This window comes from Rhododendron vialii, chromosome 9a (genome assembly GCF_030253575.1).
Source record: "Rhododendron vialii isolate Sample 1 chromosome 9a, ASM3025357v1".
Lineage (NCBI taxonomy): Eukaryota > Viridiplantae > Streptophyta > Magnoliopsida > Ericales > Ericaceae > Rhododendron > Rhododendron vialii.
Genome location: NC_080565.1, coordinates 1,922,784 through 1,933,188, shown reverse-complemented (window position 1 = coordinate 1,933,188; position 10,405 = coordinate 1,922,784). Strand labels below are relative to the sequence as shown.

Here is a 10,405-nt window from a genome sequence, read left to right as displayed (position 1 = left end):
CTATCGTGCAGAACCTATCATTAGCATTGCAAAGTTGGAAGAATAACCAATATCGAGATTCTCGAAATCTAGTAGAAAAAGCATTGGGTGCTTACTTTAAGTGTCTTAAAAGCCTTAACAAGCCGAGCGATCTAGACACGCTTTTTGTTGTTCTAGCCAAAACCAGAATTTCTTTTCAGAATTCTTTCGGAGTCCTTGCACAGATTAGTTCTTAAGCCAATATCATGCCCTTGCACAGATTAGTTCTTAAGCCAATATCATGCTATATCTAAAAGATAGCATTTGCAAGTTGGAATAAATACATGCAGGTCTGAATGTCTGATACAAGTAAGCAAGTTGCGTATTGATAAACATGGATGAGTATTCTCCATCTACGGCCATTTGCCAATCATTCATTTGAGTATCGTCGATCTTGAAACGTTGTTGAAGAAAAGATTTTGTTTGTGCGCAGGCGTGTGTGTGTGTGTGTGTGTGAGAGAGAGAGAGAGAGAGAGAGAGAGAGAGAGAGAGAGAGAGAGAGAGAGAGATTTGGTATAGGATTATTTTTTACTAGTCAAATTGGACAAGTAACAAGGGAACCTCAGCTGCAGATGAAAAGATGGCCATGTTGATCCACCAAGAAATTTTAGAAATCTAATCCAAAAAAAAAAAAAAAAGATTGACCAAATTATAGGACGGAAGGGTAGATAGGCATGCGAGTCCAATCGAGGATCGAACCTTTTCCCTTTTGCAAAATCCGAGTCACAAGCCCATTTTATTATTGGAATTTTTTCCCCAAGTAGCAGGAGAACAAAAAGTGGTACTACATTGATTATACGACTTGTTAAAAACATTATATATGCTCTTTTGATTAATAGCTAGATTTCTATGTGAAACTTAAAGGAACCCGCTTGTAAAAAGCATAATATATTCTCTTTGAATAGTAGATTTCTATGAAATCCACTTGAAGTCAATTAGTGTCTTAGTAAAGAAAGAGCAACCTCCTAAAATTGCAAGTCAAAATCGATTGGATTCGTGAACCTATGTAGATTGTATTTTTCTAGTAAAGAGCAATTCCCTAATAAAATGAAATCAACATCGTTTGAATTCTAAGATTAGTAGAGGTTTGAAATTTAAAAGAATTTACTGTCACAGACATAGTAGATTGTCTTCTGTCCAAAGTAACTTTTGACTTCCGAGGACAATCCACTAAAACCATACAAAATTGTTGAATGCCACCAAAGTATTTCAACTACAGGTTTCGAGGACACTCGAAAGGGTTAGCCTTCTTCTTTGTCTTAATTTCTTCTATTAAACAATACTAGTGTTAACCGCATGCTCTACGCAAGATGCCTTTGAGCCCGTAGACGATTCGGACACTCTATCACGAAGAAATATACCCGCGCTTATAGTCATATGCGTAAGCGAATTAAAGCAAACACGAGAGAGTACCTGTATAGACAATAGGTGGTTTTTGCCCCTGCAGACAATTTCAAACATGACTCTACATTAAGCAAAGAACGTCAATAAGCATGTAAAGAAGTTGATGGTCTTCCCACTTAAAAATGGTCTCTAAAGATTCAAAAAACCAGCAAAAAGTCTGGTAGAACAGTAGCCTAAAACTGAATAGAAACATTATTAGGGAGAATTAGACATGATTCCCCTTATTCTTGAATGAAGTTGATATGCCATCTATGTGCAACACAATTGCATTTCGCCATCTATATGCCACCTATACAACTTGTAAAATTGTTTTACTGGTGAGTACCTTTCCAGGATGTTTCTAGTTTACTAGGAGAAATATTTTGTTCTTCTAGTCTACTTTTATCTAGTTCTTACAAAATAAAAAATAATAATCACATTTATTTAAAACTTAGGCACATCCAATAATAAAGGAATCTAATATTAGTTTTGAAGGACAATATATGTTACTTCTCCTAAGTCCAAGGTACGTTAGCTATCTGCCGTGTCACAATTTTTTACCTCCTTTCGGGAACTCCTTATACTTCGCATTTTGAGTTTCTTTTTCCATTCCTTCTTATTTCACCTTTACCTCACATCTCCTGACTTCATCAAAATCACATATACGCTTTGCTTGCTTTTCCTTTTGTCTTCTCTATGCTAAATTCTGAAAACAAGAAGGAATTTTTTTGTGCATAATACATAACCATCCATATATTAGTTAAGAAGTTAAGATAACACTTATTGAGGGGGATGACAAGCAAAAAAGGGGTAGGAAAACATGCACATAATATACATAATTTGGGCAACTATAGAGTACCTACTGCATATCTGAATCAAAAAGCATACGAGAACTTTCACAAGCTCCCTCTTTCATCCTTGAGTTTAGACCGCAACACCTCTAGAGGCATCATGGGTTCCATTACCAGTCCACCCTGTTGGGGAAGAACGTTTATAGTTGTCATCACCAGAATGAACAGATGCCTGCAAAACAAACTGAGTTAGGCAATAGGCATTCATTTCTAACGAAAATAAAAGAGAAAGGGAGAACTAAAGCTAACTCCAAATTAAGAAATTTTTCTTGACAGCATGTGCCTTAGCTGCAGTTGTACAATTGCTCTTTGGATGAGACAGAAGAGCACGATGGATCACTCAAGGACTGACATATTTGTTCCAAAACATTTTTGTCGGACGATTCAACAGGCAATCATCTCAACTCATAGCGGTGTGTGAGACCATTCTAGGGCAACCACCCCAAGAAACATCCCTTCTCTCTTCTTATTAGTCTCATTCTCTGAGTTCAGTTTCTGAACCACCCAATTTCTTCAATTGGAGCAAATGCAAGGGCTTTTAAGGTAACTATGTACCGTGTGCTTTGGCCATAAATCACTAATCGATCACAATCAGAACTGGCCCAAAATCTTTATCTTCAATTGAACCAGGCTCTAGGTCATATTTGGGATCAATAATAACACACAAACCCAATGGTATACATATCCCTCTTACGTAGAATCTACCATCAGATACATGTTCGTCAAATCCGACCACAAAAATTCTAACCAAACACCGATATAAAATCCTGTGCATATATAGTGCAATCTGTGCTAATCCAACCCAAAGAAACATTCCAGTAAGCTTAAATTCCTAGTTAATATGACCTTGAACTTCCTTTAGAGGACCATAAGAGCAACTCCAACCCATACTCTACTGCTACGTCTACCGCTACATATCATTTTCCAGGATTCAAATACAGCAAATAATTAAGTAGAAAATCAAACAAATCCCATAGCAGAATCATTAAGTTTCCTCTATACAAACAATAGAAAGAACATTATCCTACCCAAACTAGCTCTCGCAGAATGAAACCGCCAAAACAAACCAGAACATAAGATTAACCCGTTACCCAAGTCTCCTCCAACATATTCACCATCAGCTCACACATGCATACACACATATTTATACGTATATACCTTTTTTGATATTTCAGGTGTCGGCAGAGCCGGCTTATAGCCAAGGCGAGAGAAGCGGGCGCTTCTGGCCCTCGAAAAAAATAAAAAACGAGGGCCTCTAAAATTTTAGGATTCCTATATATATATATATATATATATATATATATATATATATATATATATATATGTGTGTGTGTGTGTGTGTGTGTGTGTATGTATATATGGTCAAAAAAAAATTACACTAGCCTCCTTTACATAAAATAGGCCCAATTAAATTTAAGAGCCGCAAAATAAGCCCAAATTGTGGACTATACCGATTACAGTTGCATCGGAGGAAAGAAGTTTTTCAAAGTTGAAATTGATCAAAAATTATCTTCGGTCAACCATTCCTCAAGAAAGATTATGTAGAGACCCGTATTTTTGAGACTATATTTTTTCTTTTGCAATCGTACGGCTCGTCAAGATTGACGGTGCAGATATTCGGTGTGACGTCTTCGTAAGAGGATATAAGGGTAATTGTGCGAGAGGTGCACATGTGTGTGTGTGGGGTGGGAGCATGGGATTACTCCCCATGCCAATAATTTCCCCGGGAGAATCATTTCTCCCATTTTTTCTCTCTTTTTCTCTCTCGGCTATCTCTCTCTCCTCCTCTCCTCCAAAAAAACTCCCTCTTCTCTTCTCTCTTCGATTTCATCTACTTAGGGTGTGATTCCGGACAAGGCCGGAGAATTAAAATTGTTATACAGAGCACGGGCTTTCCGAATATCCAAGAAAATTCATGATCGGACCTCGTTAGAGCTTGGTTGACTCGGTCAAAGGCTCGGATTTTGCTCAAAACTCATGAGGTAGGAATTTCTCACTTCTATTATATGTTTATGTGTTGATTTGGTGTTTGAATCGTGCCCTAGATCGTTAGTTTACCCAAGTCCTACCGGTAGGAGTTTTGGCCCTACCGGTAGAAAAGCTGTCCAGTAATGTCATTTTCGTGAAATTGTGGTCTCCTACCGGTAGGAAAATGTGTCCTACCGGTAGGAAATGAAAAATTCAGCATTTTGGCAAAACTTCGAACGGGTATAACTTTTTCATCCGAACTCCGTTTTGGACAAATTTTATATCGAAATTCATGTACCGGAAATGTACTTTCAAATGGTGGTGGTCTCATCTCCAATTTCTTAACCGATAAGGTTTGGTAGCCAAAATAAGATAGATATATTTGTATACGTTGGGTAATCCTTTTTCCTCGGAATCGTGGAGTGAAACATGGATGTTCTTAGGTTCGCCTAAGTACTTAGTTGAGTGGTTTGATGAGGCTAGTGGTACACTAGGCTTTGTAGTGGTTGTTGGGTTCCGTGTGAGTCCTTTGACACCGAAACAAGGGTTTAGAGAACGAAAGGAACATAGGTGGGCGAAGGTTGTATGTGTGACATGCGATGCGAGAAACAAACTCGTAGATTACTCTTTTGAGTTAAACAACGCTAGGCGCGAATACATGTGACATTTTCCTTATGTTTGATATGTGACACATTTCTTGCGTAACTTCTATGGTTTTATGAGTGGCAAGGTAGAAATCTACGAATCGTTGAGAATGAGTTTACTTTGATGTGAGATGTGTGGATATGTGGATGATAATATAAGAAACTAATAGTGTTATAGTTGCGAGTAGTTGACAATGGGGTTGCCTTATACTTTCTACATGAACGAGTCTCGCCTATGAATCCATTTTATGTGATTGAGATAAATACTAGAGTTATGAAGTGTAGCAATGACTGGTGGTATTATGACCTATATTATGTGGATTGAATTCGTTCCATCTGTGTGAGAGGTATTTGTGGGAGTGATGGGACTCCATGAATACCCCAAAAAGAGCATCCGCACGTGGCGAGTGGCATTGGTTTGCGATTATGATATGGAAGCAAATAAAGGGTTAACGGAATGAATCCATGAAAGAAATGGTTGGTTGTTCGGACACGATACTGTAGAGATGTACTTGTTACCGTTAAATGTGAGTTGTCGCATATATTGCGACGTTGGAATATCGGATAGGTTATATCGGAATAGGTTGAGAGGCATTGGTAGTCGTGAGTAAATCATATGGGTATTAGATCTTCGAGGTGTACTTAAATATTGGGGTGTTGACAGAGAGCTTTCTTTCTGTAGTCGACGGTGGTAGTATACATGTTCTGTTGCCATTAAAGACACAGTATCTACTTCTGTTATTCATTCTACCTGTCATCCCATTTCCATATAATAGTGGTGTAGATTTCTCTACTGGGCTCTTGTAGCTCAACCTATCATTTTTCAGGTGTAAACCCGGAGCAGTAGCATGGAGCAGAGTGCTTGCATTCAAGTGCATAATTTTGAAAGAAACGGTAAAAGAGACTCATGAACTTTTTGATAAAATATATTTTGGGAATGTAATACAATCTTAACTCTATTTCTTTTTATGATGTAATATATTCAAACTCATGGAGTTGGAATTGTAATTTAATGATTAGGACATGGTGAACTCTTTTGGGGTATCATGTAAGATATTGTGAGGAGTTTTATTTATGAAAAACTATCTTTATTTATGTTGAAAATCGAGGGCGTGACAGATTAAATGGATTGGCTATGTTGTCTATCGAGAAGAAATTGGAGAAGAAGCTTGACTATGGAGACTTCATCAAGGCGTTTGCAGCAAAAAGTGCGAGAAAAATAATTTTCAAATGATGGATTTTGAGGTATGATAAATTTTTTGTATTGGTTTTTTTTTTTTTTTTTTTATGTATCTTTGTAGACCACTTTTATATGAAAAGTATAGGGTGGCCTCATTCAAGAGGTTCGCTTTCGGCCTCCAAAACTTATGAGCCGGCCCTAGGTGTCGGGCCAACTTACAACTTACACGCAACTCAATTAATCCAGGGTGACCAATCCCACAGTACACTATCGTAGGCCAAAATCCCAACTAAAGTCGGGACAAAGCCCTGAATAAGCCCTGAATGAACTGGCCCCAAACTCATTCAGCCCCAAAGGAGCTTGTAGCACTTGGAGTTAGCAAACCCTACACTTTGGATGGTGAGAAAGGACGAGATAAGAAAGGGGAAGAGCCAAACAAAAAAATTCTTTTCTGTAATTTTCTCTAATTTCTCACCAAAATGCTCAATCCAAATGAGTGATTTCACAAGAAACCATAACCCTTTCCTTTCTTTTCTCATGAAACCCCTCAATCCAAAGGGGTCCAGGCTTTAACCACCAGCCAACCCTTTGATTTTTATATGTATACATTTACTTGTATATATCATTGTAATGTATTAGTGCTAGGGGAAAGAAAAACCAAGGCTCAGATCAGTGAATAATCAGGCGAAAAGTGACTCCGCCATGGCTGCAACCACAGTTACCTGAACAGAGAGAGAGAGAGAGTTATCTCCGTGGGCCTCCGGGTGCCCCGCCTCAAAACGGATCGGACCTCAACGCCTGATTAGAACCCAGGAAAATTATCATCACAGCCTCTATAGAGATGGGTTGAGTTGTTGATGGGGATAGTTGCTTGTGAAGATGAGAAAGAAGCAGAAACTAGCAAAACCCAGAAAGGGTTCGAGAAGATACAAAACCCAAATCAGTTACTCCTCCCTCTTAAGTGGAGGGTGAACAAAACTCAAGTCCCTCTACATACACGAAGTTAAGTTACGAAGAACGGGGCCGCGGTGTTGATATGTTTCTTGTTTCTCTTTCCAGTGATCAGATATAACTGCAGAGCAGTTAGATCAGATACGCACAGACACACGCACCCAAAGGGTTGTTGATTGTAGTAGAGATGAAATCATTGGCTTGTGTGTGTTTTTGGTGGAGAGAGAGAGGGGCAACCACCCTCAGAAACTTCCCCATCTCTCTCTCTCTCTAAGCCTCTTCCATTCTGGGTTGTGACCCTTGCTCTTGGTTCCAGCCTTTATATACAGCGTCTGTGCCTAGTTTTATTATATTTCCTCCGCTTCTAAACGAAACTTTTCGTGCATAATTTTTAAAGGGGCTGCTCTGCTCTTTATTTTCTTCCATAGCCCGTTAAAAATTTTCAATTATATTCGACAGTTAGTTACCGAAATTGAGATATATTTTCAGCATTCAATTACAGAAATATAATATTTTTTTCAACAGCTATTTACCGAAAATGTATGTTCAGCAGTTGTTTACCGAGACTTGAACATATTTTCGACATGTAGTTACCGAAATATAATCTTGTTTTCAACAGCTATTTACCGAAATGTTATGTATGATTTTCAACAACCATTTACCGAAATGTGGTGGGTTATGGGAGAAAATAAAGGGCTGCGAATAACAGTGCCTTTTTTTAAATTTATTAACCAAATGAAAAGGGGGTATTTTAACATGGTGTAAAAAAAAATTAAAAATTTATACATGAATGTATTTTTTTTTTTAGTCCAAAAATTGCACGTCATCTCTCTCAGTAGACTATCGACAATCATGTATAAGAAGAGAACGGAGGAAGTAGTTTTATTCATTTCTTAACCTTCTCTTTTACGTGTTGGAGTCCGTCACAGAATGCTTGTGCGAGAGCGAGGGCGCAAGCATAAAAGCAACCTCTGTAATTATCTCAAACTATTAAAATTTATGAAAACGAGAATTGAGAGTGTAGAGTGAAGATTGAAAGCTAAAGGAAAATCTCCTCCAAAAAGATTATATGACTCAGATTAGAGTACGGTAGTGAACAGGTGGAAATGATTAATATCACCATAAAGAAGAAAATACTTAAAGAGCATGTTGCTCACATTATTCTACTCTCTTTTTTCCCACTAAAAATAGTTTAATAGTGCTGCTAGGTTAATAGTGCCATTAAACCAGCTCTTGACCACTGAGGTACCCCTTGCCTCACTCTCCGGTCCTGAATATCTCAGCGTCTCAGGGCACATTTATATATAGCTTATAAAAACAGGTCTACTCTTTGCTACGCAATCCGCAAATCCATTGATTTCGCGAACAAGTGAGCATATAAATTACAGTCCAAGATTTCATCAAGAAAATATAGTTGACTCATTCAAACAACAAAAATTTGTAAGACGTTGGCCTGTACTGTTAGTTTTTTTCCATTAGTGTGGCCCACTAGCCTTCACGTTTTGTGCATGTGGGACTCCACTATCAGATAAGCCAATGAAGTGATATGGTTCATTACGATAACTAATAAGAATTATAGATGAAGGAAAACTCTTGATAAAGAAAGAGACCTTGATGGACTAAGTGTCTTTTAATAATTATCTCTAAGGCCCTCTTCTCTCCTCTATTAAAGGTAGAATACTCACCCCTTATTCCTACGGGTTTTTCCATCAATTAAAGTACTGGGGTATTCTAGAAAAGTAGAGACAGAGAGAAGAAGGTGAGCCAAGAATTAAGGTGTTTCTAATTAAGGGGTTTGTTCTCTCTAATCACGATGGCCAATAAAGGTACGCTATTTATTGTTCTTGAGATGTGTTGAATTCAAGATCCTGTTATATCTGTTTTCCGCATAATAGTCTTAAAACAGATATAGATTTACAGTTGGTATCAGAGCCATGGTTTTTTTTCTGAATCAATACATCTTGGAATTTAATTATATGAAACGTACTGCATATATAATTTACTGATTGACGACCGACTCGTATTTGTGTTACTTGAATGTATTCGTGTTTAGAGATTGCCTAATATTTTGGTCATCATGACAAAGAAGATCTCGGTCGTTGTGATTGCCATTTATATATATTGGTTTTCAAAGTTCACTGTTACGGGTTAATCTCGATCGTTACTGTCATAGATGTTTTTGGTAGATGGGATATCAGTTTACCCCTATATTAGTAAAATAATAGACTGATAGTTTACTGGTATCATGTTTACATATTGCCGTTGTGATTTACGGGTTAATATATATACCAGCATAATTTCCTTAATTGTTTTTCTTATATAATTGACTAATGCTTCAGTCAGTTTAGAAAAACGATAAAAGATATCTCGCCGAGATCGTTGTGTGCCTACTGTTTTTTTCAAAGTTCACATGTGGTTCTGTGATTTCAAAGATCGAAGTAGTTATTATGCTAGATGGAGCATATTATTTTACTCCTCGTTAAATAATAGCTTATTGCTACTGTTATTGGATAAAGCAGTTTATGGTTAAAGGATTGTATCCCAATTGATTGAGTAAATATATATATATATATATATATATATATATATATATATATATATATATATATATATATATATATATTTTAATCATGTTTGGTAGGGTGCAATACCACATTACTATACACATGTTTAATGAATGCATGTTGTTTTGTTTTTATGTAGCCAGTGATAGAAATTGATAGAAATAAATACCGTAATCACATGCTTACAAAATTAATCTATTTTTGTCAGATTATGTTTTCTGCAATTATGTATGATTATTTTGAAGCATTTAATTGGGAAAGCTTTTCTATTACTATGTTACTGTATATATGAGAGTTATGGTTAGATTGAATGTCATGAACGGATTATCAATCACATAAAAGAATACTTAGTTGTATATTTATTTTTCGGTAGTAGTGATTGAATAAAAGAATGACATCCGCATAACTCGAATAAAAGAATAGAGTATATCATTGGTTAGTTTAATATTCATAGGAATTACTAATTTGGTAGTCACCAAAGTGGCCTAGGTTAGTGAAACTTATAATTATTAAACTACATTAAAGTTTTGTTAAAAGGGTAACAATTAAGTCAATGATATTCTCGATTGCAGTCATAATTATAAGAATGGGACTAGACCCAAAGGAGAGTCACATTCAAGTAATTATGAATTGGGTAGGGTGAGTAATTTATGCAACTTAGCGGGTTAGGATTGGATATCCAAAGATAACATGACTAACTTGATAAGCTGTATAAATTATTTAGACCTACTTAGGTGATTATGTTGCACCTAATTAATGAGTGAACAATAGGTATGCTTAGGTTTCGCCCAAAGGAGGACTTAGGTAATGTCAATAGTTCATCATTATAAATTGTTTAGACTTACT

The 10,405-nt window shown here is 36.7% G+C and overlaps 1 long non-coding RNA gene across 1 annotated transcript; it reads right to left on the bottom strand.

The window, feature by feature from the left end:
• Positions 1-1,849: 1,849 nt before the first annotated feature.
• Positions 1,850-2,894, bottom strand: LOC131300715 (uncharacterized). Its single transcript, XR_009191038.1, has 2 exons — positions 2,261-2,894; positions 1,850-2,107 (listed from the first exon to the last, which is right to left on the bottom strand). It is a non-coding gene; the product is annotated as an uncharacterized LOC131300715 (long non-coding RNA).
• Positions 2,895-10,405: the final 7,511 nt, after the last annotated feature.